The sequence below is a fragment of the Rana temporaria genome, chromosome 9 (assembly GCF_905171775.1).
Source record: "Rana temporaria chromosome 9, aRanTem1.1, whole genome shotgun sequence".
Taxonomy (NCBI): Eukaryota; Metazoa; Chordata; class Amphibia; order Anura; family Ranidae; genus Rana; species Rana temporaria.
In genome coordinates this window covers 49,612,732-49,638,252 of record NC_053497.1, presented here as the reverse complement: position 1 = coordinate 49,638,252, position 25,521 = coordinate 49,612,732, and the positions used below count along the sequence as shown (strand labels likewise).

Genomic DNA, 25,521 nt, shown 5'->3' with positions numbered 1-25,521 from the left:
AAAATACCCTAATAATGGTGGCAACAACTCCCGAACAGTAGAGATGTAGCTTGGGGTAAAACCACAGTAGGTGGATAAGGTCTCCATGGTCCCTAGAGCACCTAGTACACTCAGAATTTTCCCTTGGTCCCATGCTATACAATATTGCAGGGGTGGGATGCACCCGCAAGATGATATACAATTGGGACAGAAGTTGCGCTACATAAAGAGAGCACAGCTGAACTGCCTGCAGAGCTTCCTCCCACTGCTCCTCAAATATGCCCACATCACTCTCCCATTTAGGTACCACTTCGGACGGAAAGCCTTTTAAGTATGTGGACACAAGCATGGCAAAGCACTGGGATATAAATCTCTTGTAGTAAGAGACTTCTGTCATATAGTGAGAAATAGGGGCCGGAGATTGTACCCACAATACTTCATCTGATTGTGACCTAACAGCATGATGTAGATACACATAGGGGAAATACATTGATTGAGGAAGGCTGAATTTAGTCTGCAATGCTGTAAAGGAGTTCAGTTTGCCGATGGAAAAGATGTGTACAAGACGTGTGACACCATACCGTTTCCATCTTGTACCACATGGCAAGGATTGAAACTCCCTGTAGTACCCATTGTTTCAAATAGGGCTGTAACCAGTGATATCCTGTAAATGCCTGACTTTATTACATACCTTCTGCATCAATACAAATGTGGGAAAAAGCTTGTTGGATTTAGTGTAGGCAAGAGCCTCTAATCCCATGGCCACAATGTGCATCCTCATGACGTAGTGTAACAGAGCTTTAGTTGGGTCTACGTTCCCCTCTTGTGCATCGTTGTCCACGAGTATTGCCATTCTACACTGTCCAAAGCCATGTGGGCGTCCAACGACAGCAAGGCCCTATCTCCTTTGTTGTCAGCCTGGGACTGTATATTAATGTATAGCCTAAGCAAATTAATCACAGTTGACCTCTCAAGTGTAAAGCCTGATTGGTCCAGATGGATAATTGACGATATGGCCTTATTAAGTCTCAGGGCCAGCACTTTGGCTAGAATCTTAATGTCTGCCTGCAAAAGGGATATGTAGGAGCTCCGGTCCAGCGGATCTTTTCCCAGTTTGAGTAATAGGACTATGTTAACCTTAGCCACAAAGTCAGGGAGGGTCTGACATTCCCTGGCTGCATTAAAAACCTTGAGAATATGTGCAGCAATATTACTTCCCCCTACTACCTAAATACCTCCACTGGAGCCCAATCCAATCTTTCTGTGTGTGTAACCAAAGGGCATGGCAGTTGTTAGATCCTGGTGACCTTTCCCCTACAAACCTAGCAGAAGCTAATCACACCCGTCACATATGCAGCCTGATGATGATGATAATGATGCAATTATGATTCGGCTATGAGTGCAGCCATTGCAACATCCCAGTGATAGCAGGCTGAGATGGGGGTGGGAGATAGGCAGGAGCCTGTGGCAATAAACCAGGAATGCAATGCAGGGATGGACTAATGACTACTGACCTCTCTTCCTGTTTATTTCCACCCTGATGGTGGGTGAGCACTGTATTGTCATGACCTGAGCTCACTCATTACATTTGAGCAGTTTTAGGAAGGGGAGGCGACCCACCACACAAACAAAACTGACCAGCCAGGTAATAGAGAACAGCTGACAGCCAGCTGAAGGAGGACAGACTGACGCTAATCCATCCTTAAAGTCGTATCGCAGGCTGCTGGGATCCAGAAGTGGTTCAGAGGGGGATCCTTAGCATGTGGAAGAGAAGTTGGACGAGTAGAACAGATCGTTCTTACAAATATGGCATACACCATGAAGTCACTGAGTCTCCTCTCTTCCAGATCTCTTTCCAAATGTGTCTCGATCAGTGCTACTATAACTCAACAGTTCCTCTCTTACCCAGCGTCCAAGCTTCGACCCTTCAGAGTGTGTAACTGGGATCGCAGCATCTTCAAGGGCATTAAAGTGGATAGTGTGGGAGATATACTGAACAAGGCCCAGTAGGCTCTGCTCTTTTTTTTTTTTTCAAATATAAATTTTATTGAATAACACCAAGGAGAGAGGTCTCCACATTACAGCCATTACAGTCACATAAAACAAGTTACAAGTGTGTCGGCAAAACAGTGTACGAACGTGGATCTATGCGCAATCGTACCCTAACAGCTAGGGTGAAGGTTATCATCTTAAAAAGGACGACTGAAAATATAGGACCTCTCCACTTCCTTTTAATTTTTCCTCGTAGAGTCTCAGAGCGAGTAAGGTGTAGGTAGGAAGAAGAAGAGGGAGGAAGAGAAGAGAAGTAAGAGAGCAAAGAAAAACAGGGAAAGAGAGGAAAAGAAAAGAGAAAGCAAGGGACAGGGAGTGGGGGGGGGGTAGGCACACAAGGGAGGGGGAGTCAGACCAGAGAGAGGGCGCCGGTGCCGGTAAAAACGCCAATATCAGGCGGGAAACCCCCGCCGAGTCACTGTCGCATCAGGGCCATCCCTTCATCAGAGAAAATAAATACGTTCCAGATGGTCCAGGTCTCAGAGTATTTCTCGTGCTCATGCCGTGCAGTGAGGACCAGATCTTCCATTTTTTTTATCTCCTCCACTTTTCTCAACCAACCAGAGACGGTCGGTGGAGCCTGCTGTTTCCAGAACAGAGGGACACAGGCCTTGGCAGCGTTTAGTAGGTGATGTAGCAGCGATTTCTTGTATGATTTGAAGGAAATCGTCGAGAGGTGAAGCAGAAAGAACGCTGCATCGTCTGGGATTTCGTATTCCGTGAAGGATTGAGATATGCGGCGCACCTCCTCCCAAAAGCCCCTCAGCTTTGGGCACGACCAGAAGACATGCAGGAGTGAGCCCACCTCACTCCCGCACCTCCAGCAGCAATCCGAGGCGGACGGGAAGCATCTACGGAGTTTGGCCGGCGTGAGGTACCACCTTGTCAGGACTTTATAATTTGTCTCCTGAATTTTGGCGCAGATTGACGTTTTAAGTGCGCAGCTAATGATGTGCTGCTGTTGTGCCGCCGAAAAGCTTTGGTTCAGGTCTCTCTCCCACTTCTCCAAGAAGGGTAGGTGAGGCTGCGTGGGCGGAGTGTTCAGTAAAGAGTACATTGTAGAGAGAGCCCGCGATACCGGGCCAGATTCAGAACAGAGTTCTTCAAACGTCGTCAATTGACGCGTGTAAGCCTGGGGGTCGGGGATAGAATGTAAAAAGTGGTGTATTTTCACTGCGCTCCAGAAGGGGAGCCGAAAAGTCCCTGACTCCTCTGTCAGTTCCACAATAGTTGGCCATCTATTCCTCAATACAAAACTGGAGGCACACACGACGCCCTCTTCTCTAAAAGTGGCAAATCCCGCGGAACACAGTCCCGGCGTGAAGTTGGGATTACCCAGAATCGGATAGAGCGGCGAGGAGCCCGACGTAAGGGATGCTCTCATGGCCGCCCTATTGCCATGGTTCAGGGTGGCCCCTATCGTTGGATGCGACTTCAGTCTTGAATGTAGGCCGTCCTGGCACCAAAGCGCGCTCCCCAGGGGAACCGATGACTGTGACTGCTCAAGGTGCACCCACAATTTAGTCGTCTTGTTACGTCTCCAGTCCAGAATCCGGCCTAAATGGGTGGCTTGGTAGTATTGTCGGATATCAGGTAGGGCCAGGCCACCGTTTTGTTTGGGGAGCGAGAGCAAGTCGCGCCGTAAGCGGGGCTTTTTGTTTGCCCAGACAAAGCGGGTGAAGAGCGCGTGAACCTGTTTGAAGAAAGAGAGTGGGATGTTTATAGGGAGGGCTTGGAATAGGTAAAGGAACTTGGGTAAGATACACATCTTTATTAGGCTTCCCCTACCGAACCACGAATGTAGGCCCTTGCTCCACCTCTCCAGCAGAGAGCGAGCCTTCGCAAGGACAGGCGGGAAGTTCAGTGCAAACGTACGTGTGATGTCTTTTGGTATGTACGTTCCGAGGTAAGATAACGCCGATTCCGTCCACTTGAACCGCAAGCTAGATTGCAGTGATCGCAGAGCTTGGGGGGGCATAGCCACTCCCATAGCTTCAGATGTTGCGAAGTTGATCTTTAGGTTCGAAAGGGCCCCGTAGACCTCGAATTCCTTAAGAAGGTTTGGCAGGGAGATCAAGGGATTCGTCAGCGAAAAGAGGAGATCATCCGCGTACGCTGAGATTTTGCATTGGGAGTCCCCCACTGGCAGCCCACATATGTCCGGATTCAGCCTGATTTTGCAAAGGAACGGCTCAAGTGACAAGGCAAAGAGGAGGGGAGAGAGAGGACACCCTTGTCGTGTTCCATTTCCAATCGGAAACGGAGATGAGAGCAGGCCATTCGCCTTAACTTGTGCCGTCGGGTTAGAGTAAATCTTTTTGATCCAGGTGATCATCTTCTCTCCCAGCCCTATGTGGCGAAGTACTGAGAACATGTAGGCCCAATTCACCCTGTCGAAAGCCTTCTCGGCGTCTGTACTGAGGAAGACACAGGGAGTACCTCCCGAGGACGCCACGTGGAGAAGGTTCAACACCTTAATGGTGTTGTCCCTAGCCTCTCTTGTAGGGATGAAACCTACTTGGTCCAGGTGTACCAGCGACTGGAGGTGTTGTGCCAGACGGGAGGCTAGGATTTTCGTAAAGATTTTTAAGTCCACATTGAGGAGGGAAATGGGCCTGTAACTCCCACAGGATGCCGGGTCCTTGCCCTCTTTGTGGATCAGGGAGATGTGGGCTCGCAGCGTGTCCCCAGGGAAGGCGGCATCTGAGCCCACCGCGTTAAAGAAGGCCGCCATGCGTGAGCCAATCAGGGGGAGAAAGGTCTTGTAGTACTGAGTGGTGTACCCGTCTGGGCCTGGGGCTTTGCCCGGTTTCATGGTCCCCACCGCACTCTGAATCTCTTCAAGCGAGATTGGAGCGTCTAGCTCCTCCCGTATATCCGCTGGAAGGGAGGGGACCTGCGAAGAAGCAATGTACTCCTCCACAGTGGCCTGCGAAGGTAAACTGCTTGGTAAGTTGTAGAGAGAAGAATAAAAGTCGCGGAACCCTTGCGATATCTGCTCCGGCAGTGTGGCTATCTGACCATTTGCGCACTGAATATGCGGAATATAAGATGCTTGTTTCTGTTCCCTCACCGCTCTAGCCAACGTCTTCCCACACTTGTCCCCTGACTCGTACGTGAGTTTGCGGGATCTCTGTAGGTCCGCCTTGGCCCTGTAGTGCAGAAGATCTGTGATCTGCCCACGAAGTAACCCCAGCTCAGCCTCCAGGGCCTGCGCCGGGGCGTGTTTATGTCGGGCCTCCAAAGAGGCTAGCTTATCAAGCAGCTTGACCAGCTGCTCAGTTCTCTCTCTCTTTATACGCGCTCCGTGCTTAATAAGCACCCCGCGGATGACCATTTTGTGTGCTTCCCACAGTGAGCCAGGCTCATAATCTTGGGTGTCATTTTCCTGGAAGTAACAAGTTAGTTCTCTGGTTACCTCTGCTAGAACCTCTGGAGTCTGAAGAAGGCTCTCGTTCAGCCGCCAAAAGCGGGAGCGTGGCGAGGCGCCTCCTGCGAGTGAATAAGTGAGGGAGACCGGCGCATGGGCGGACCAAGTGATGTGGTCGATTGAGGTGTTCACTACTGAATGCAACTGGCCGTGGGGGACCAGGAAGAAGTCAATCCTGGTATACAATTTGTGTGGAGACGAGTAGAACGTGAAGTCACGCTCGCCCGAGTGCTGCAAACGCCACACGTCAACTAGCTGCGCTTTATGTAGCGCGTTGGCTATGCGCTTCCTGTGGCTCGGGGGAATGGAGGAGTGGCCAGATGATGTGTCGGACGTGGGGATCAAGGGGACATTGAAGTCCCCTCCTAGGATTAACTGGCCCTCAGCAAACTCTGTCAGCCTGTCCAGGGTGGCCTTAATAAACGTGTCCTGGTGTTCATTAGGGGCGTATAGAGTTGCCATCGTAAGTTGCACCACCCCGATCAGTAGGCTCTGCTCTTGAGTAATGCTATCATGCTGGTTCTGGAGGAAGATGGAACCGGAGTAGACACCGAGGACTTCTTTCAGTCAGTGGATAACAGAGTTGTCTTCATGGCACTGATCAAAGGGCAGACATAGAAACCTTCCCAGACAGCAGGCTACCACATTTCCCTGTCCAGCAAGCCACAGTTGAAGATCAATGTTTTGGATTAGCTTCGACCTGTACAAGAATCACCCACAGGATTTGATTGGATGCATCAATATCAAAGCCACACTCTATAGAAAGTACACTCTGTCCTATGATCTTCAGTGCTACAGTGCAAAGCGAGTAATGAAGGGGGACCGAAGAAGGACTACGCTGGACTCTCTACACTATGCAGGCTACGGGCCATGTCCTCCCAGGTACATTGTGTTATATGCAGCAGCTGCTGGATCCCGGTGAAAAGCTGAAGCTGGAGGAGGAAGAGAAGGCACTCCCTGCTCTGAGACTCCATCCTCTTTCATCTGGGGAGGATCCTCTCAGCCTTATCCTGAGCTTGCAAACTCTGGACAATTTCTATATCCATAATGAAGATCTGTTCACTCCACCAATAATTAAGTTTACAGGTCATGGACTGATGAGCTGTTCCTCATTTACATCTCATCTGAATTTTTTTTTATAGCACATAATACACATCGTTTTACTGGAACAGCCGGGATGTAGATAATGTGAAAATGGCACTTGCTATAAGAATGTGCTAAGCACAGTGGTGAGGGGCAAAGTGCAACAGCCAATCAAATTTCTCTTTTCATTGGAGTCAGACTATTGATGGTTAATCAGATACTGTGTCATTTGCTTTTTATGTTTTTTCATACTCATCCACATCAGAAATCAGCTTTTAGTGTGGTCACAGAGGTGGTCTTGCACAGAAATATTTGTATGGGCCACTGCTTCAAATTATAGCTGGCCATACACTAGTAGAATTTTGTTCAAAATTCTAAATTTTTAGAATGTTTGCTGGCTTTTTCTTTACATTAGTTGGGCCAAATCAACGTTTCACTTTTACTGCAGTTATGAGAAAATTCAAAGTAACAGAATGAATTTTGTTTCTCAATTTCTAACGGTGAATGTGATTTTCGTTTGATAAAGTCCAATCGTTGCAAATTCAAATGTTAAAAGCAAATTGAATTTTGAAGTTTTTTCGAATAACATTCATCAAACCATCAAATGTACTGAGAATTTTCGAACTGACATCTACTAGTGTATGGCCAGCTTTTACTGCTAGCATGTAATTGCAATTGATCTTTCATATAGTCCATTTGGTTAAGAACCAGTAAATAATTCTCATATATTTTAATATAAATAGTAGAGTTGAGCTGCCCAATCAAAATCCAACCATGTATTGCCAGCTCAAAGTTCATACTGATGGATGTTTTTTCCATTACCTGAAAACATTTAGGGCAGTCTTGAAAGGAAGGTATCAAGGTAGAAATATGGGAGCTACCATTGGTGACTTGATTTAACAGTGCAGGTTCCGGGCTCTCATTTTTATTTTTCCTGATTGCCAAAGAGGAAAGGTGGTCATGAAAAATGGGACAGTCACTATATCCATGGGAACTGTGGACAACCCAGCCCAATCCTTTCCTGGATCTTTAAGCAACAGACTATTTTTTTTGTTCCTTTAGACAGCACCAGAGGCATCTAGCCCCTTAACTATCCTGCTACATGATTATGCCCTCTCAAGCAGATTATTAGTATATCTTTGTGGAATGGTCAAATATAAAATATAAATTGTTTGGTGGCCGGGCAGCTGGCCGCCATTGGATGTGACATAATAAGCCTTTCAGTTCAAATGAAACATTGGGCAAATCACTAAGTGCACAACTGGGAATACATGCAGGGGTACTGCCAAGGACTTTTTATTCTGTTCAGCGAGTCTCGTGATCTGCACTGCCAGAAATACCTTTCTGCCAGGAAGTGCTGGCATCATCTGCCTCATGGCACAGAAATGTTGATCACAAAACTGGATGATCAGCCCGTGGGCAGGATTTTTTTCACATGCAGAGCCTTGCAAAACTATTCACCCCCCTTGGCATTTTCATATTTTGTTCCCTTACAACCTGGAATTAACATGGATTGTTTGAGGATTTGTAACATTTAATTTACAGAACATTTCACAACTTTGAAGATGTTTTTTTTTATTGTGATGCAAACAACAAATAGGACAAAATAACAGAATAAGTCAATTTGCATAACTATTCACCCCCCCCTAAAGTCAACACTTTGCAGAGCAACCTTTTGTGGCTATCACAGCTCCAAGTCGCTTTGGATAAGTCTGAGTCCCTAATCTTTCTCTGCCTTTCTGGTGTGGCTCATGGTACTGGTAGTATTCCTGAGAATACTACATTGGAGGTCCTTTTCCTCAATTTAGCTCCCAAGTCCCTAAAATCGTTCTTTAGGACACTCCATCTGCCCCTGACATTGTCTTTTTTTTTAAATTCTATATTTTTATTTTCATTTTGTTTCTTTTCAAAAAGAAAAACAAAGAGCAAGAAAGCGATACAGAAAACATAAGAAAAGCACTAGGCACAGTCCTATACATCAACATATATATGGATATTACATTTGTTCTCTCTCTTCAACTTTATTTTCTATTCAAAAATACTCACTACTTTTAACTAAATTTCCGACTTCCCCAAGTATTCCATCTCCACCCTAATTATCCATATATTCTCTATATAATGGACTAATTCCCTCAGTATCCCTGTCACGCTTCCTTCCTCATTTTAAACCCCTCCTTTCCCTCCCCTCTTATCCCCACCTCTAGACCCCCATCTCCACCTCATCTCCTCCTCCGGCCGTGGATATCCATAGACCGGGGAGAAAAAAAAAAAAAATCTTTTTTTTTTTAAATATAACTATAACAATAATAAAGGAGAGAGAAAAAAAAAAAAAAAACATACCCCCCCCCCCCCCCCCCCCCTCCGCTGTCTCCCCCCGAACGCAATATAATCTCTCTTCTATTTCCCTTCTTTCTTCCATCTGTTAATCTTTATCCTTATTCCCCTAATAACTTTTTGCCTTCCTCCGATTGTACAAATAATTCCCAGGGTGCCCATATCATTTTAATTTGCTCTTTCTTATCTATTGTTCTTGGGAGGAGTTTCTCCATTATCCCTATTTTCCTTACTTTTTTCAGCCACATAGATATTGGAGGTGCCATGGAGTCTTTCCATTTTGTTGCGATACAACTTTTTGCCGCATTTATCAAATGACATATCATTGATCCCATATATCCTACCGGAGGAATTTCAGTATGATGTAAAAGGAAAAACGAGGGGTCATCTGGAATCTGGTATTCCGTAAATTCTTGTGTAATTCTCCGTACCGTTTCCCAGAATTGTCGTATTATTGGACATCCCCAGAATGTATGCAACATTGTCCCTTTCTCCCCACAACCTCTCCAACATCTATCTGACATTTCAGGAAAAAATATATTTAGACACGCTGGCGTATAATACCATCTTGTTAATATTTTTTAATTTAATTCTTGTATTTTCGTACATCTTGAAGATTTTAGTGCTAAATTTATAATATTTTGGCTTTGTATTGGGGAGAAGGTTTCTCCTAAATCTCTCTCCCATTTGACCAGGCTCGACATTCTAAAGTCTTCTGGTGGTGCAGTCAGCAGTGTATACATTTTAGCAACCATATGGGCTAATGGTTCCTTTCCTCCACAGTACTCCTCAAATTTTGTGAGTGCCCGTTTGTACTTTTCTGCACCACCCAGAGTCTCCAGAAAATGTCGTACCTGTCGCATTGCCATATCGGTATCCCACAACTCCCTCCCCCTTGTACTATTTCTCCTATTGTCATCCACCCACTTTCTCCCAAAAAGTGGGAGGCTTGAAATCTACCATTTTCTTTTAATTTCTTAAATATTTGAGAATCCATGCCTGGCTGAAATTCTGGATTTCCTATTATCGGATAGAGGGGGGAGTTTTTAGTCGAAAAATTCGAGTTATGACATACTTTATTTCCAGTCCATAAAGTTGGGCCTATCTTTGGATGGGTTTTAACTGTAAGGGGTAATGCTGAATAACACCATATTGCCCTATTCAACGGTACAGGGCACATTTGTTGCTCTATAGTGATCCACAATTTATAATCCCCATGTCTACTCCAGTCTGCTATCCTTCCCAATTGAACTGCTTGATAATATTTTAGCATATCCGGTGCTGATATTCCTCCAGCCTTCTTGGGCAGGATCAATAGTTTCCTACCGATCCTTGGCCTTTTACTCCCCCATATACATTTTGTGAATAAAGCCCGGACTTGATTGAAGTACGACATGGGGATCTGAATTGGTAGAGCTTGAAAGAGATAGAGAAATTTTGGCACTACACTCATTTTTAAAATATTAGATCTCCCAAACCAAGAGTGCATTCCTCTACTCCATCCATCTAGCATTGTTCTAACTGTACCCAGTAGTGGTTTAAAGTTTAACTCAAAAATATCCTTTAAATCTGGTGGCATTTGTGTCCCCAAATAATTCAATGCCCTCGTCGTCCACTTAAACTTAAAGCTATATTCTAAACTGTTTTTAATCGACTCCGGCAGAGCGACCCCCATCGCTTCAGATTTACTATAGTTTATTTTGAAATTTGACATCTTCCCGTAAAGTTCTACTTCTTTCATTAAATTTGGAAGGGATATCTGTGGTTTTACTAGGGAGAAGAGCATGTCATCCGCGTAAGCCGATACTTTGTATTCCCTTCCTCCTACTTAAATACCCACTATATCTCTGTTCTGTCGAATCTTATTTAATAGTGGTTCTAACGTCAGGGCGAATAGTAAAGGCGACAGGGGGCAGCCCTGCCTAGTACCATTTGTAATTGCCAGAGGCTCAGAGTATACACCATTCACTTTTACCAAGGCTCTGGATCCCGCATACACCCCCTCTATCCATTGTGACATCCGTTCTCCCAACCCCATTTGTTTTAATGTTCCCAGCATAAACTCCCAATTCACTCTGTCGAATGCTTTCTCTGCGTCTGAATTCAGGAAAACACTCGATATCTTATTTTTGTTAGCTTGATTTATTAAATTTAACACTTTAATGGTACTATCTCTCGCTTCTCTAGTTGGTATAAACCCAACTTGATCTAAGTGTACCAGTTTTGATAGATAGGGCTGTATGCGGGATGCCAAAATCTTTGTCAAAATTTTAATGTCTACATTTATTAATGATATTGGTCTATAACTAGTACATGCCCCTGGGTCCTTCCCTTCTTTTGGGATAACCGTGATATGTGCTAATAACGCCTCCGGGGGTAACGGTCTAGTTTGTCCTATTGTATTAAATAATTTAGTCATATAGGTCCCCAGTAGTGTACTAAAACTTTTGTAATATTGTATAGTGAACCCATCTGGGCCAGGGGCTTTACCATGTTTTATTGTTTTCATTATTGATTGCACTTCCTCCATAGTAATTGGTTTTTCTAGGTCCCTTCGTTCTGGGGATGTTAATCTAGTCAGACCTGCTGAGGATATATATTTCTCCACAGACCCAGGGGGGTTCTCCTTCCCTTTTAGATTATATAACGAGGCATAGTATTTCCTAAATTCCTGTGCTATTTCTTTTGAAAGATGAAGTTTTTGATCTTCTTTAGTTTTAATAAATGGGATATATGACCTTGACTGTAATTTTTTCATTTTTTTTGCTAGTAACTTCCCACATTTATCACCTGAGTCATACGTCATCTTCTCTGCATATTGTAAAACCGCTTCAGCCTTATATCTAAGGAGATCCGCTACCTGTCTTCTTAAATGTGTTAGTTCAGTTCCTATACCAGTTTCTGTCTTTTTTTTATGTTGTATTTCCAATCTCTGTATCTTTTCTAATATTTCTTTTATTTGTTTTTCTCTTGCTTTCTTAACTCGGGAACCATGTTTAATTAGAACCCCTCGGATCACTGACATTGTCATTGGTGCCAACGTGCGCCATGACAGCCGGGTCCTCCCCAGCCCCTCCCAGTAATCTGTCCACCAGATCCGTGATGTGCCGAACCAAAGCACAAGGTAGACAGCATACAGTTAGGCGCTTCAGGTCTTTGTTACAGATTGCCCCCCCTGTCCTTCTAAGAATTGAGTCCCATACCACCAGAATCTGTCTTTCCTTTCCCTTCGCTTCCCCCCACTCTCACTGGTGAAGTTCTTCCCATGGCAGCTAGGAGAGTCCCTCAGCTCCAGCAGTGCTGGTCCCTGACTGGTTTCACTAATGTCACTCAATGGAGCATACTTATTGGGATGCTCCAGCCCTGGATCAGCCTCCCTGGCACTTCCCCCTCTACCCTTCCTGACTGTCACCCATCCGCTCTTTCCTAGTGCCTGCACCCCTTTGTCTCCACCTGCCTCTGTGCTGGCCCCTTCCGGAACCTTCCATGTACGTTCCTGGCTCTCCTTTAGTATGGAGGGTCTTCTCAGTGCTGACAGTTGCTTCCCCAGATTCAGAACCTGGGCTTCCAGAGAAACAATGTGCTTACATTTTGCACAGCAGTATTCGCCCTTGATTGGATGATCAAGGAACGCATACATGCCGCAAGATGTACACTGAGTTGCATCTCAACACCCGCCGGGCATTGTACCTACTAATTTAATGCAGATAAGGAATTATACCTTGTCCAAATTACCTAACAACTAGCTTCCTGACACTAATACTCAACAAGACAATATACAGGTACTCAACAAGACAATACACATGCACTCAACAAGACAATACACATGCACTCGCAGACCGCACTCTTTTATCTATTAAATCACTTGTGCTTGTGAATTCTATCATCTACAAACAAACTATTTCAAAAACACATGGGAACAATTCTATACAGATGTAGCAATGACAGTAGAAGTTGTTGCTGGTATTTATGGGCCCTTCTAGACTTTTTACTGGTAATATGCCCCTTTGCTGCACCCAGACACTCGCCAATCTACCGACAGCAATAGACAGACTTCAAACGTATTGATCTTTTTTTTTTTGCTATGTTATTGGCTCAGTGTTCCAAGGGAGAGCGAATTGGGGGCACAGGATACCCAAAAACAGCATTAAAAAAAGAAGAAAAAAAATTACCTCCACTGGAAGCCTATAATCCCCGGGGGCCTTAGCATTAGGAAAGGAGTTGACTGCCAGATGCAGGTCTTCCATGGTTATGGGGGGAATCTAAAAGCTGCCTCTGGGATGCCAACAGGCAGGGCAACTCAATCCCTTGTAGTAAATCCTATAAGTCCGCTGACATGTAGCCCTGCTAGAGCAATACAGATCAGAGTAAAACTCCACCAGCTACTGTGTAATAGAATTTGTTTTTTTTTACCACCTTCCCCATATGGGTGCATAGTGCCGCGATAGATGGGGAACTCTGATTTGATTGCACCATTTTGGCCAACAACCTTCCCATCTGTTCCTCTTCCTCATAGAAGGCCAGTTTGCTGAACAAGCGTTTCTTATCGGCCGATGATGCCACTAAGCAGCCCACTGTAGCTTGAGCGGCCATCCAAGACTCTCTAGTGGCATCAGAGGAGTTGGCAATAAACTCTGCCTCCAGTCGATGTACCAGCTGTTCTTTCTGTACCTGAGTATTTTTTTTTATATTATTGACCTCATCTATGAATCTGCCGCTCAGGAATACTTTGAAAGCATCTTAGGCACCAAGAGGATCAGAGTGATCTCTATTGCTCTGTCAGTAAGCAGAAATCTCATCTGCAACCCTGTCGTGAGTGGTAAAGAGGTTTAGCCAAAAAGCATTAAGCTTCCATGGACCCCTTGGTAGGGTCAAGGCAGGCCCAATGTTTAAGTGGACTGTCCTTGCTGTTTTTTTTTTATGGATTTAGTCACTACAGTGAAAGTCTGTGGGAGTGCCACAATGCTTCACAGTTTTCAGAGACGTAACTTGCGTAAATTGCATCTTGGTGGTAAATGTAATTAATTCTTTAAACTTAACTCCCTACCATCTCTTCTAATTAATTATCCTCCATGGATCTCTCCTATAAATGAATAATGTTTTATTTACATTCAAATAGTATTAGTTGATTTTGTTCTTTGTTTTTTGTTTTATGATTGGATACACATTCAGATAAAAAAAATGTCAGCCTTTTATTTTCTCTTAAACATTCTTTGTAAAGCTGATTTTACATCGTTATTTTTTAAACTATAAATCATTGGGTTCAGCATAGGGACGACAGCTGTATTTAACAAGGCAAATAGTTTGTTGTATGTTTTACTGTTCATTGAGGCTGATGCAATATACTGAAAGATAATTGTTATATAGAACACTAGAACTACCATTATGTGCGAGGAACATGTATAGAAGGCTTTGAGTCTTCTGGTTTCAAAGCTTATATGGAGGATACATAAGATAATGTACACGTATGGGATATAGGTCAAGAAAAATGAAATGGACAGGTGTAAAAGTCCAACTATAAATACATAAAGATCTAAAGAGGTTGCATCACTACATGTAATTTCTCGAAGTGGAAAAATATCACAAAAATAGTGATTGATGACATTGGACCTGTAGCAAGTGAAGAGTGATAGTAGACGAGTTAGAGGAATCATTTCTATGAAACCCAACATCCAACAGACAGAGGCCAAGAGGACACAACATCTCCGACTCATGATCACGTAATAGTATAGAGGCTTGCAGATGGCAACATATCGATCATAACTCATGGCTGCCAAAATCCAAAACTGATCACACATTAATGAACATAAAACATGTATCTGGGATAAGCAGGAAATATATGAAATCGATCTTTTTTTGGAAATAAATATTGTAAATATCTTGTGCAGAGCAGTTGTAGAGCAAGACATGTCTAACATAGATAAGTTGGCCAAGAAAAAGTACATTGGAGTATAAAGTTGGCGATCTAGACAAACCAGCAAAAGGGTGCTGATGTTACAACCAAGTGTGATGAGATAAATGAGAAAAATAAAAAGGAAGATCGGAAATTGTAACTCAGGAACATCTGAGATCCCTTTTAGCATGAATTCTGTTATGGTGTGGTTTTCAAAAGCCATAGTCTCTCCTTATTTCACAATCTAAAAATGCATTTAAATAAATGAATTAGTTTATTGTTGGATCAATTCACCAGAATATAGTTATTGCCTGATAACAGGGTAAAAAACAAATCATGCAGAGTATTTGTACAGAAATTGTTAACAATACATGTTTTATTTTTTTAATATGGTGAGATCATTTCTGTTCTGTATTTTTATTAATTATGCTTATTTCCTATAGAAATTCTTGTGGAAAACAACTATAAAATATATATATATATATATATTTTTTTATAAGAAGTTACAATTTTCTATGGATCTTTATTTTTCATCTGTGACCCCATAGTGGATATTTTGATGAAGAAAAGTATTTTGAAGTATGAAAGTGGTAATTTAGGCACACCAGTAAAAGGGAGGTTATGTTTTTATGTTACCATCAAGGGGGTGAGAGAAGAACAAGAAGAAAGATCAGAACCTTAGTTGGGAACATCTGAGATCCTGTTGTATTCATTGTATAAATTCAACTATTGTGTAGTTCATACATTCAAGAAAAGACTTTAGTGTTGAATTAGTTGACAAAAAATAAATATATGACCTTAATCACATGCAACAAAAGCACAAAAAATCTGCACAGCGCAGATAAACATTCTTAGTATTAGTATTTAGAAATGCTTAAATTTCTGTGTACTTATTGAAATATAGGGCCAAATTCTCAAAAAGTCTGCCTAACTTAAATTTCAGCAGTTAAGTTACACAGACTTAAAATTTCTACCTAAGTGCCCGATCGTCAAAGCACTTACCTAGAAATTTCAGGCCGTGTAACTTAAGTGCCGCCGTCGTAAGGCGGTCCTCCTCTCCTGGGGGCGTTTAAAATTTAAATGAGGCGCGCTCCCGCGCCGGCCGTACTGTGCATGCGTGTGACGTAATTTTCCCGACGTGCAGCGCGCGAACGTAATTAACGCCGGGCGGCTTTGAGAATTTCGACGGGACACTAAAGTTGCGACGGGTGAAAAAAAAAAGACGCGCCGGGAAAACAAATAATTATAAAAAAAAATGACAGCGTCGCTCAGCATGCATTCCTGAGGGAGAACTCCATGCCAATTTTCAAAGAAAAAACCGGCATGGGTTCCCCCCCCCAGGAGCATACCAGGCCCTTAGGTCTGGTATGGATTGTAAGGAGACCCCCCCACGCTGAAAAATTGACGTAGGGGGTCCCCCTACAATCCATACCAGACCCGTATCTAAAGCACGCTACCCGGCCGGTCAGGAAGGGAGTGGGGACGAGCGAGCGCCCCCCCCCTCCTGAGCCGTGCCAGGCCGCATGCCCTCAACATGGGGGGGTTGGGTGCTCTGGGGCAGGGGGGCGCACTGCGGGCCCCCCCACCCCAGAGCACCCTGTCCCCATGTTGATGAGGACAGGACCTCTTCCCGACAACCCTTGCCGTTGGTTGTCGGGGTCTGCGGGCGGGGGCTTATCGGAATCTGGGAGTCCCCTTTAATAAGGGGGCCCCCAGATACCGGCCCCCCACCCTAAGTGAATGGATATGGGGTACATCGTACCCCTATCCATTCACCTGGAGGCAAAAAGTAAAAGTTAGTAAACACACAACACAAGGCTTTTTAAAATAATTTATTATTCTGCTCCGGATGCCCCCCCTGTCTTCTTTATTAGCTCTATTTCCAGGGGGGGCTTCTTCTTCCGCTCTCCGGGGGTCTTCTTCCACTCTCCGGGGGGGGTTTCTTCTTCCGCTCTCCGGGGGGGGGGCTTCTCCGCTCTCCGGGGGGCTTCTTCCATCTTCTCCCCTCTTCCGCTGTTGACTCGGCGAACCCCGGTTCTTCTCCAGCTGTCCGGTGCCTTCTTCTTCAGCGCTGGCTGCCTGCTATGTTTGTGTGTTAGCTCAATTAGTAACAGGCAGCCGGCGCGGTCTTCTGTGACGTCAGGGTCTTCTGTTCTTCTCCCCTCTTCCGATGTTGCCTTGTCGCCTGTTGTCGCTGTAATGATGGAAGCGCGCCTTGCATCCCATTTATATAGGCATCACCGTCCCATCATGCTCCGGTAGGTACCCACGTGGTGGGTGCCTACCCACGTGCACCCACCACGTGGGTACCTGCCGAAGCATGATGGGACGGTGATGCCTATATAAATGGGATTCAAGGCGCGCTTCCATCATTACAGCGACAACAGGCGACGAGTCAACATCGGAAGAGGGGAGAAGAACAGAAGACCCTGACGTCACAGAAGACCGCGCCGGCTGCCTGTTACTAATTGAGCTAACACACAAACATAGCAGGCAGCCAGCGCTGAAGAAGAAGGCACCGGACAGCTGGAGAAGAACCGGGGTTCGCCGAGTCAACAGCGGAAGAGGGGAGAAGATGGAAGAAGCCCCCCGGAGAGCGGAGAAGCCCCCCCCCGGAGAGCGGAAGAAGAAACCCCCCCCGGAGAGTGGAAGAAGACCCCCGGAGAGCGGAAGAAGAAGCCCCCCCTGCAAATAGAGCTAATAAAGAAGACAGGGGGGGCATCCGGAGCAGAATAATAAATTATTTTAAAAAGCCTTGTGTTGTGTGTTTACTAACTTTTACTTTTTGCCTCCAGGTGAATGGATAGGGGTACGATGTACCCCATATCCATTCACTTAGGGTGGGGGGCCGGTATCTGGGGGCCCCCTTATTAAAGGGGACTCCCAGATTCCGATAAGCCCCCGCCCGCAGACCCCGACAACCAACGGCAAGGGTTGTCGGGAAGAGGTCCTGTCCTCATCAACATGGGGACAGGGTGCTCTGGGGTGGGGGGGCCCGCAGTGCGCCCCCCTGCCCCAGAGCACCCAACCCCCCCATGTTGAGGGCATGCGGCCTGGCACGGCTCAGGAGGGGGGGGGGGGCGCTCGCTCGTCCCCACTCCCTTCCTGACCGGCCGGGTAGCGTGCTTTGGATACGGGTCTGGTATGGATTGTAGGGGGACCCCCTACGTCGATTTTTCGGCGTGGGGGGGTCTCCTTACAACCCATACTAGACCTAAGGGCCTGGTATGCTCCTGGGGGGGAACCCATGCCGGTTTTGAATTTTAAAATTGCCGTGGAGTTCTCCCTCGGGAATGCATACCAAATGCCGTCGCTGGAATGGGCCTTTACAATGTGTGACTAACTTTCCACATTATAAAACCAGCCCTAGTTTTGCGCAGGCAAATTCGGAACTTAGGCAGAAATCACAGTGATGAAATGCTTTGAAAATCTGCTTAAGTCCTCATTTGCATACGCAAAGCTGCATTTCAATGAGAAATGCCCCCAGTGGCGGATGCGGTACTGCATCCTAAAATCTGACCGTGTAAGTGTCTTACACATGTCAGATTTTCTGCCTAACTTTGGAAAAAGCCTTTTGAGAATCGTTTCCAAAGTTAGGCACAGGGATACGCAGGCTGAACAGCAGTTAAGTCTGCGTATCTCTTTTGAGAATCAGGCCCATACTTGTTTACTGTAGAAATACCTGTGCAAACCAAGCATTAAATTCATAAATTGTGTTTAAAACCTAACTTAAGACAATTTTTTTTTTTTTAGCTTTGGAAAGAGTTAACATTCCTGCCAGGTTTTCTTATCTCTGACCCATAATGATTTTTACCTTAATTTCCTTTCCCAATGACACAGGTACAAGAAATAAGGGATGCAGTTATCACCAAGACCGGAAAAACTAGCAACAATAAAAATATTGACCGTTCTAACCCTTCCTTAACCAGTTAACAACCGCCCTATAGACGAAATACGTCTACAAGGCGGTTGCTTAACCCTGGGAAGGTGTCAATGTACGTCCTCCCAGAATCGCGCTCCCGCGCGCCCTCTGGGGCGCACACACGGGAATCTCCGTGACCACCGGGTCCTCCGGACCCGGCTGATCACGCATCACGGTAAATCGCCGCTGATAGCGGCGGTTTACCACGTGATCGCTCCGTCCAATGACGGAGCGATCACTTGTAAACAAACCGGCGTCATGTGATGACGCCGGTTCCTCCCTCTCCTCTCTGTACCGAACGGTACAGTGTGAGAGAGGAGAGGGGAGAGAGCGGAAGCAGCAGCAGCTGCTGCGGGCTTGATCTGCGACACATGCAGTCACAGATCCAGCCATCTATCCCTCCCTGTGCAATACTCTGCAGTACCAGCCATACTCTGCAATACCCCAAAATACTCTGCTGCAATACCCCAAAATACTCTGCTGCAATACCCCAAAATACTCTGCTGCAATACCCCACAATACTCCGCAATACCCCACAATACTCCGCAATACCCCACAATACCCCACAATACTCTGCAATACCCCACAATACTCCACAATACTCCACAATACCCCACAATACTCCGCAATACCCCACAATACTCCGCAATACCCCACAATACCCCACAATACTCTGCAATACCCCACAATACTCTGCAATACCCCACAATACTCTGCAATACCCTGCAACGTCGCCTATGGGGATTTTTAAGTAGCGAAGTTTGGCGCCATTCCACGAGCGTGTGCAATTTTGAAGGGTGACATGTTAGGTATCTATTTACTCGGTGTAACTTCATCTTTCACATTTATGCAAAAGAATGAAGAAAAATACTAAATTTAGAAAATTTTATAACAGAAACAAAGAAAAATTCTTTTTTTTTACAGAATTTTCAGTCTTTTTTCTCTTATAGCGCAAAAAATAAAAAACCCAACGGTGATTAAATACCACCAAAAGAAAGCTCTATTTGTGTGAAAAAAAGGACGAAAATGTCATTTGGGTACATTGTTGTATGACTGAGTAATTGTCATTCAAATTGTGAGAGCACCGAAAGCTGAAAATTGGTCTGATATTAAGTGGGTTTACGTGCCCAGTGGTCAAGTGGTTAATGTAAGCACCAATTCACAACTAGGCTGTCCAATGCGATGCTTCAATCTGCATTAGGTCATAAAATAACATGCATTGCATTAAAATGGCCCATTCAAATGGGCTGCCAATGCACTAAAATTGCCCAAACATCTGACACAGTGCATTGCCACATACAGTAGTGCTTTATCATTTGTTGTAGTGCAATGCAATTGGTGTGTTTCTTTAGTGTATTGGGGTACCAGTGAAAATTAATAGCACCAAATCATATGAACTCATTTATGTTATGTTTGTTACAGTATGTGTTATCCTGCATTGCTGTTACCACAACACACTGCAACTGATAGGGCCCTAAATCTTCTAAATAGCCATATAATGATACCAATTAAAACCTGACAAAGGCTGTAATGCATACCTGCTATATACAAAGGAAAATAAAACTTTTGGATGTAGTTGTGGTCACTTTTATGGTCATTTCCAATAAGCAAAATAAATAAATTTTTGCAAAGTTAAATTACATGCAGATATTTTATACTTGTTTGGCCCTGGTAACACTGGCATTAAAAGCGTATTTAACATTCCTAAGACACCTAGTAAAGAAGTCTGCATTGGATAATATGGATAGCACACAGAGATGCTCACATTATCAAAGCATGAAACATTTGCATTGCAACACGTTGCTGTGCTTCAAAAATGAAGCTACATGTCAAGTTTTTGAAGGAGCTGAAGCATCTCAACTCCTTTTACTCAAGTCTATGGTTATGCACAATAAATAGGCCTTGCTCACAACTACAAAAATAAATAAAAAATAGGCGTCTGGGGTGTGTTTTAACCTATCTTTAACACACGACAAAAAAGTATAGGGTGTTTGGGGAGCAATTTTACAGCACGTTAAATGCGCCAAACAACGTGCATTAACCCTATAGGTGTGTTTGTTCAGCGTCTGTATTATGAGCAAGTATGAACAAGGCCTTAGAGACTGTGGATGTCCCCATCAGAGTCCCCAGGTGCACCAAGTAGTGGTGTAACACCTCCAGATATATTCTGCATAATGTAATAATAATAGTGTCCTTCTTGAATTGATCTTTCATAGCTTTTACCTTTTGTAGCAAACATAACCTGCTGTATGTGATGGTGATTCAACTAAGCAGTGCTACACGAAATATTAACTATATGTGGCTTTGGTATTTACCAATTCCATAGAATTTTTTGAAGTTTCCTTTTGGTCAAGCAAGAAAAAAAAAAAGCATATTTTTGCATGCCACTATACATTGAAATATACATGGAAGCTGTCCATCCCCCCTCCACAGCGTTATAGCGTCCTTTACCGCAACACACATTCTATGAGTTTGTGCAATGCAACACAATATATTCTGAATGGCACCCCAACACACATTACAACTGATGTGTTATGCATACCCAAAATATACTGCATGGACCATTATTTAGTAGCGCAACACACATCCATTACAAAGTTAATTGCACCACATGGCACCAAGGCACGTAACATATGTTGCTGCAATGCCATAGTGTGAACAGGCCCTAGATGTCAGTGCAGACATCTGCTTGGATGATAGGGATATTGGGTGACCAAGATACAGGTAAGCCCAGGCCAGATAATCAGGGGGCTGGACAGCTAATCAGAGGGAGACCAGAAGGTGACCCAACTAAATACCCAAAGCCTAGGTTCCTCCCCCATCTCTTGGATGGGGACACTAAAATGATGATATCTCTGGCCAGGGAATGCAACGATTCTTGTCCCAGACACTCACTGAGACATTGTAAGCTGCTGAGTGAGAAGCAGGGGTATGGGCGGCATGAGTCTAGTTGAAGGCACTTCTGACCAGTCAGAGCATGTGGCTCTCTCCCTCTGCCTTTAGATAAAAAAGAGATGAGCTTGAGAGCATAGTGAGGTAGGCTGTCATAGGAGGGTCAAAAAGGAATGCTGCATGTCCACTTTATTCACTGGCTGTCCCCGATGCTCCAATGACAGTTAACGAGTTAGGTGGATGTACAGCATTCCCTTTACAATCGTGCGACAGCTGCAAGAGAGGTGCCTAAACTCTACACCAGAGGTTCCCAACTCCTGTCCTCAGGACCCACTAACAGGCCGGGTTTGCAATATAACTGAAATACATCACAGGTGATATCATTTGCTGCTCAGTGATTGCAGTATTCTAGTCTGCATGTCCCACAGTAATACTTACAGCCCATAATCTGGCCTGTTAGTGGGTCCTGAGGACAGGAGTTGAGAACCACTGATATACAGTCTATGCTCTGCACTGTGTGGGACTCATCCTGCTTCAAAGCCAAACCCAGTCCCTTTGCTGATCCAATGGAGCCCGGTTAGGTACTGCAAAGCTGGCTGTACTTCCTATCAGTGGCTTTGCTGCAGAGATCCCACAGGGCTCTTGCCATAATGTGTAAGTATGCAAAAATATTGTAACAGACCTACCTTTTATTGCACCCTCCTCCAATGATACAATGCCTGTGCTTCCCCTTAATGCTCTGTTGCCACCACTGCAATTTTCTCTACGTCTTCTTGTGGGTTCAGAGTCTTCAGCCTTCACTTAATGTTCTCCATTGGCTGGGCACAGCACAGGAATTCATTTTTCTCAGCAAAGAACTCTTAAGCCCTGTACACATGATCGGATGTCTGATGGAATCTAATACGATGGATTTTTTCATCGGATATCCGATGAAGCTGACTTTCATCAGTCTTGCCTACACACCATTGGTTAAAAATCCGATCGTGTCCAACGCAGTGGCGTAAAACACTATGACGTGCTGAGAAAAATTAAGTTCCGAGCATGCGTCGACTTGATTCTGAGCATGCATGGATTTTTGACCGATGGATTTCCCCACAGACGATCGTTTTTTTCTATCGTTTTTTTAACCATAAGAAAAATTTAAAACAGGTTCTATTTTTTTTCACTGATGGATAAAAAAACGATGGGGCCCACACACGATCGGTTTGTCCGATGAAAACGGTCCATCGGTCTGTTTTCATCAGACAAACCGATCGTGTGTACAGGCCTTTAGATGCTGGGATAGTTCACTGAACTCAACATGCTTGGCAGTTGGTGTACAATAAGAAAAACATTGATAGAAGGCATGTTCAATGTAGGTAGGCACACTGCACATAGAAGAATGGAGTGTTAATTGCGCCAGTTCTTATTTTTAATTGTAGCGCTACCCCCGCAGGAGCCGCTGGTTTGTTTGTGGGATCGGCGTATTGAGTTACCTTGCAGGGTGTCTAGGGGTGATACTAGTGAGTTGAGGCAATGAGCGAAGGTCCAGTCATCAGTTTGGTTTTCTTCAATGCTTTATTCCAAGGCCCAACATGGCCAACATCAACATAAGACAAGATAGGAAAGGTTGATGAAGCATAAGAACAACTTTAGTATCAGGTCTTGGATATGAAAAGAGCAGTCCTGCTCTTAGGAATAATAAGATCAGTTCGTCGCCACTCCAGCCAGAGTGGGCAAAGTGCCCCTGGACAGACTTCTGCCACAAGCCTGGCAGCCGAAGTGTCACTTGTGAATCGCTGGGAGGAACAGAACTTTTGCCACAGGCCTGACTCTGGACCTCTGCCACAGGCCTAGCGATCCAAGGTGCAATAATTGGATTGAGCGAATCCTCCCAGCTGCAATATACCTGTCAGTATCGTATTGACCGAATCCCCGATGGTTCGTTCAGGCCTCCTGGATAACCTCTCTCTGGGTTCTCCCTGAGCCGATTCTCCACTGCACAGCTCTCAGCTTAGGATCCTCTAAGCAAAGGTTGGGACCCAGCAAGTCGCTGGGGACTCTTTCATCATCAGGATGGAAACGCACCCCTGAAACACAGACTGACCTACAAGACAGTTCTGAAAGGACAGCAGCCCTGCAATTTGGCAAATTGTGAATGGGAGCAAAGTAACTCTCCCATTCCCTACCAACTTTAGCGTAGTGCCCATACTGAAAGTAAGGGGGCGCTACATAATATTAATATATAAAGGTCAAGTTCACCTTTGGTACATGTCACTTGTTCCTCCTGTTTTTAGGATGTAACATGTAACATCTCCCCCTGATCACCCTCTCCCTGTGACAGCGGGTGGGGGATCTTTTCTCCGCCCTGCTGTCACAATTTTAAAATAGTGGGGCTGCACCCACATGGCTGTGTAGCTTATTCAAAGTTTCCTGTAAATGGATAGACTACAAGTACTAGCAGCCATTGCGGCTGATGGCTTGAAGTTCTCGATGAACTATCAGGGCTCTGGTAAGCATCCTCATAGTCCATTGATCATAATGTTCTCAGGCAACAAGGTGTACAAGGTGCAGGCAGACAGCTATCCTGAGAGCCTGAGATTTCACCCGTGATTTGCTGATCATTAGTGCAATGTTCTGCAAGCTTCTTAGAAAAAAAAAAAGAATAAATGCACCTTTTTACCTGCAGAAAAATGTGGATTAAGGCCCTGTTCACACATATGCGGTTTGAACCAAATCTGATTTGCATGACATGTGAACCAAACCGGCTTTCTATAGAGCTGATAAAAATGCAACAATCCTGCGAGCCATCACTCCTATCAGCTAAGGTATAGAAATAAAGCTGCTAGCGTGAAACACGTCTCATAAATCGTGCCAAAGACTAAATAAAATGAACAAAATGCAGCGCTAATGAAATGATAGCACACACACCACTATACAAAGTAAGGGGGATATGTGTCTGGTAAGTGATGTAGATATGTGCAAGTAAATATATATGAATAATGATTCTAAAAAAATGTATTGCATCAAAAAAATCACATAAAAAAATTGCATCACACTAAGGTACATAAGTGCATAAACATGCATAATAAGTAATAGTGGTAAACAGTCCAATCCTTAAAATTGATCCAAAAGTCATGCCAAGGTGTAGTCACACAGGTGTTCCCCTATGGTCTAAGGTGAGCGTACATTACCATAGGAGAACAACTGTGTGACTACACCTTGGCACGACTTTTGGATCACTCACTGGGCTGTGTGTTGTTGTATGAACTATATTATACATCACCTTGGATTGCTGCTACTGGTTACATGCACTAACGCACTGTGGAATTTTTCATCCATTTTTTATCCACACTGAAGCACCTTCGAATACTTTTATATGGACTTGTGTGTCAATTTTAAGGATTGGACAGTTTACCACTATTACTTATTATGCATATTTATGCACTTATGCACCTTAGTGCGATGCGATTTTTTTAATCATGCGATTTTTTTGATGCAGTATATATTTTTTAGAATCATTATTTATATATATTTACTTGTACTATTTGTTTGCACATATCTACATCACTTACCGGACACATATCCCCCTTCCTTTGTATAGTGGTATGTGCACAATCATTTCATTAGCGCCACGTTTTGTTCATTTTATTTATTTATTCGCCTACATATTTGTAGGCGAACAGCAGTGCATTTTTAAAAAAAGTCCTTTACGATTTTTAGTCCGGTTCAGGTTCGATTTCAAGTGTCATACACTTTAAAAATTTGCACCTGAATCGCATCAGAACTGGTGAACGAAACCACACCAGACTTGTTTGAAAAATCACACTAAAACCAGCCCCGCACATATGTAAACCACTGTCTTGTTTATTTTTATTTTTTTTAAAGTTAAAATTAGCCTTTAAAGCTGGCAGGTGCCACTTATGTGAATAAGGCCTAGGTCTATTTAAGTGGTAT

General features: G+C 44.3%; 1 pseudogene; it reads left to right on the top strand.

Annotated features, from left to right (window-relative positions):
* Window positions 1-1,719: 1,719 nt before the first annotated feature.
* The window catches only part of LOC120914541, a 32,659-nt pseudogene continuing 8,857 nt past the window's right edge, over window positions 1,720-25,521 (top strand).